A 4,382-nucleotide genomic window follows, 5' to 3' on the forward strand; every position below is an offset into this window, starting at 1 on the left:
GCAATCAGGCAAATTTACCTTTTTTTTCAATTGTTTTCAGGATGACATAAAAATGGTGTTTCAGGGAACAAATCCATCACATGCTTCAAACCACTGATGAGAAAAGAGGCCTTTCAAGAGAAAGAATCATGTCCTAAGACAGGCAATTGCAGAGGAACGCTTATTTATTGGATTTTTTTATAAATTTCTGCGAATGATATTAGATATTAATAAATTTGCTTACAACCTGCATTATTTTCTGCAAGAGAAGGAAAAGATGAAAATTCAAAAATTTTTTGAATGACATTTGTTAGCAGCAGCTTCAGGTATGTAGAATACCTTATGTGATACGCTACAGCTGTAGTTATCAAGGTTTGAATTTATTCCAAACAATTTCTTTGATTCATAGTCTAAGTTTTCCTGTGAACTTGGAAGAGGAATAAAATGTTATAAATGTAATATGTACCCACACCAGAGGCTGCAGTTCTGTGACTAAATTTACCATCATAAGATTTTTTGTATTCAACTTCACTACTCTCATGCCTGGTAATTTAAATCAATGTAGATAGGCTGATAAGGTAAGAAAAGAAGGGAGTGTGGTTAAGGATTCCTTAATGGTTGATGAAATGATCAAAATAACTGAATCCAGCCCAATTACACAAATTCCAGTAGGTCAGATGCCATAACTAGAAGCTATATTTCTTTATTCCTTCTGGTTTTTCTTTGGAGTGTCTATGCATTTAATTTGTTATTATTTTTTTAGTTTACTAGCACATTCATGTAATACAGAATGTTTTCATTTCCTGTTAGACATTGGTACATGTATATAACACATCTTAATTCATTTTTTGAACACTTTCTCTTCCTTCATTCCCTCATTTGTTCATTCTTCATTTCCTTGCTGTTTCTTGGTATACGTTTGCAACATATAATGTTTGTATTCCTTTTGTGGAGTTGGCACATGTTCATAACACATCCCATATTTTTTTCATCTCTCAATTCTTCTTTCCCTCCCCTTCTATCCATCTCATGATTCCTATTCCCTTTGAGAACTATTTCACTATTTCTTATCATCTTTTATTTTTATCTGGAAATATTAGAACAACACCTTCATACAAATGAATTTAGTAGATATCAACAGAGTATTATACACATCCTTTTCAGCAACAAATAAAACATTCCCTAAAATAGGCCACAAACTACCTAATAACTCACTGTTAAGTAAATATGGAAGAAAAGAAATTATACCATGCATATTATGAAATCTAACCCAATTAAGTTAGAAAGCAGTGACAAAACACAAGAATTATGTAAATCCATGGAAACTAAAGAATATACTCTTTACAAACAATGTGTTACAGAAGAACTCATAGAAGAAATAAGAGAATTTTTAGAATTAAATGATTATGTCAGTACAATATACCATAACTTACGAGGCAGAATGAACAAATTGTAACTAGGAGGTTTATAGCTGTGAATGCCTGTATCTCCAAAAACAAAGTGAGCCCAAATAAATAACCTAATGATGCCCCTCAAGATCCTAGAAAAATAGCAAGCTAAAGGGAAAACTACAAGGGGGCAATTATAAATGTCAGAGCAGAAATCAGGGAAATTGAGACCAAATTAATAATAATAATAATAAACCAATTCAAAGAACTAGTGAATTTAAGAGTTGATATTTTTGAAAGAATAAACAGAGGACATTTTTTTGTATGATGTAAAGGAAAAACGAAAGGTTTCTCAATTTATAACATAAAGAATGTCCTTATAAAACCATATAACCAACAGTCAAAATCAGGTAATTGGACTCTGCTATGTGTGGAATGAAGGAATGCTGCAAAACTTGGAAATCCACCCAGAAACAGAGAAATTCTTAAGAAAGAATCAGCTTCTTTAAGGTCTCAGCCCTTGGACTGTAGCTGAAGCAAGGCCCAATATAAATAAGATTTGACTTTCAATTTTTGTCTGGCGTGTTATCAGCTTGAAAGTCATTATGTCAACACAACACGAAAATGCTTGACAAACCGAAAATTGACATGTCCATTAGTGAACTAGGCCATGCACCAAATTGCTGATTCCAAAATTGAAAAAATAAAAGACAGATAGATTGAATTTCAACTTAGTGAAGCAGAATCTGTGAGTAGAAATCTTGCTGGGAATGGACAGGGTAGTGGGGAAGCCTTAATTACAATTAGTTAACGACAGGTTGAGTGTTCTTTTGAGTTTGAGAATTAAAATCTCTAGGGTATTCCAGTCACATTACAGACAAAAAACAGAATTTAAAAGTATTATAACTAGATTCATATGCCCAAAGTTTTGGAAATAACAGACTAGAATTTTAGCCAAATATGACTAATGCACTAAAAATTTTAATGCAAAAGGCAAGAGTAAGTTCTTAAAAGATAACTAGTTTATTGTGTCTCATTCTCACGGACTTTTGCATAGAGTATTTTTGTGTCTTATACACTGTGTGATGTTAAGTCCAGGAATCAGCCCTTGTAGTATGGCAAGAACATTGGTACTGTAATAGAGTTTTCAAAGTGTTTTAAGATTAGTTTTAGCTATATCACTTCCAGAAAAATCTCTAATACTAGGGATAGTCATCCTTAATCTTTTGATGATGAAGGCATAATGAATATTTTCTTAGAAATTTCTTCAGAATACTTGCTTACTTTACTTTAGAATGAAGTATTCCTTTTCTGTAACCTTTGATAATTGTTCCCATATCTATTTACATTTTGTCCTACATTTTCCTTCTTCATCGTCTTAGTCATCTTCTTTTCCCCCTCCTCCACTCCCTCCTCTTCCATCTCCTTCTCTTCCCCCTCCTCTTCCTCCTCCTTCTCCTTTTCCTTCTCCTTCTTTTATGTAAGATAGTTGATTTTGAGCCTGTGGAGAGCAACCTGGCCCCTGATATCTCCAAATTTACAATTTTATTTTTTTGACTTCAATTCTTACATGTACAAAGACAGCAGCGTAAGACATGGTTTTGCAGGAGGATCATCCTTCTTGTTCTAGATCAAGCAACTATTTCATATTGGGACAGAATTAATTTCCATTAGTTTAGCAAAAGCATATTTGTAATACCTTATTTTGAAATTGTTTCCCCTTGTCATTATGATACTACATCAATCCTATAAAATACCTTCGTTTTGGCTATGTATTATTACCTCCAACAGCCCTCACATGATATTCAGATGTATTGAATATTCTAAAATAATTACTTAGTGTTTTAAGACAGCCAGTGGAGTAATAGAGAAATATTGTAGCAGATGTCTCTGGTAATTTAGTTTCATTATGAAATGTCATATAAGGCTTTGACTTTTAAATACTACACAGGAATTAGAGATGAGTTTTTTTTTACTTTAATTTGCTATACTTAATAAGGAAAACATAAATTCATTTTTATTTGTGTATAACTATTATAATAAGTTACAAATATTTAAATGAAATTTCTATTATATATATAATTTAAAATTCAATCATTTGTTATATTTTATTTATCATATTTTTATCTGGAATCTATTACCATCTTGATTTTATAATAGGTCTCAGGCCTTTCCTATAATCATAGAACTCAAAATTGTGTAGGATATTTCATCAATTATTTTTATATTTAATAGATTTTTAAAACACTATTAATTTCTGAAAATTGCTCCTACATAAGGATGTCAGGACATTTTTATCATGTACTAAAAATGTAATTAGGTAAAAAAATTAACATAGGACCTATTTAATATATTGAGAAAAGTAGTCTATGATCAAGATGAATATGAAATCTAGTATAGAGAAATTTTCAGAAGCCTCGTTAGCATTAAATCAATACTCTTATGATAAAACAATTTTCATACTCTGTAGACATAGTTTTTATCTAAGAAAAGGCATAAAAACCCATGTATCTTTTATGGAATTCATCATACTCTGAAAACTTCCAAAACGATTTAAACTCTTATCTCTGTGGGCTTGTAAAGTAGAGAGGATTTTTCAAAACTCACCCAAACCAGTGCTGTGTTTTTTTTTTTTTTTACTTTGCTTGATTTATGCAAGTTTTTTGTATATTTCTAATCTTCTAAATTGAAAACTGTTACGTGAAATCCTGAATGAGCTCTTATTTGTTTGAGTGTGGAGAGTGTTTTCTATTAGCACATCTAGTTCAATATAAGCAGTATTCAAAATATGTTCTATTTTGATGTAGGATTCTTGATAGTATTCACATTTATGTTCAGCTTCATTACTGTGATACACACAACCCTATTAAATTTTAAATTTTCATTTTCTGAGTTTATTAAATCACTTGCCTATTCTGATAACCCCAGCTTCATTTGCTTATCTCTGTGAGTCAAGTGGTGCTTTGCTTGGTTTTGGCTTACTTCCTTATCCCAAACTAAATCCATCTGAGAGCC

General features: G+C 31.4%; 1 non-coding gene across 1 annotated transcript; it reads right to left on the reverse strand.

Annotated features, from left to right (window-relative positions):
- Positions 1–2,843: 2,843 nt before the first annotated feature.
- On the reverse strand, positions 2,844–2,979 carry LOC111753859 (small nucleolar RNA SNORA38). Its single transcript, XR_002788636.1, has one exon. It is a non-coding gene; the product is annotated as a small nucleolar RNA SNORA38 (small nucleolar RNA).
- Between the last annotated feature and the right edge of the window lie 1,403 nt (positions 2,980–4,382).

The sequence above is a fragment of the Cavia porcellus genome, unplaced genomic scaffold (assembly GCF_034190915.1).
Source record: "Cavia porcellus strain 051 isolate PalLab524CR breed Dunkin Hartley unplaced genomic scaffold, mCavPor4.1 scaffold_4, whole genome shotgun sequence".
Classification (NCBI taxonomy): domain Eukaryota; kingdom Metazoa; phylum Chordata; class Mammalia; order Rodentia; family Caviidae; genus Cavia; species Cavia porcellus.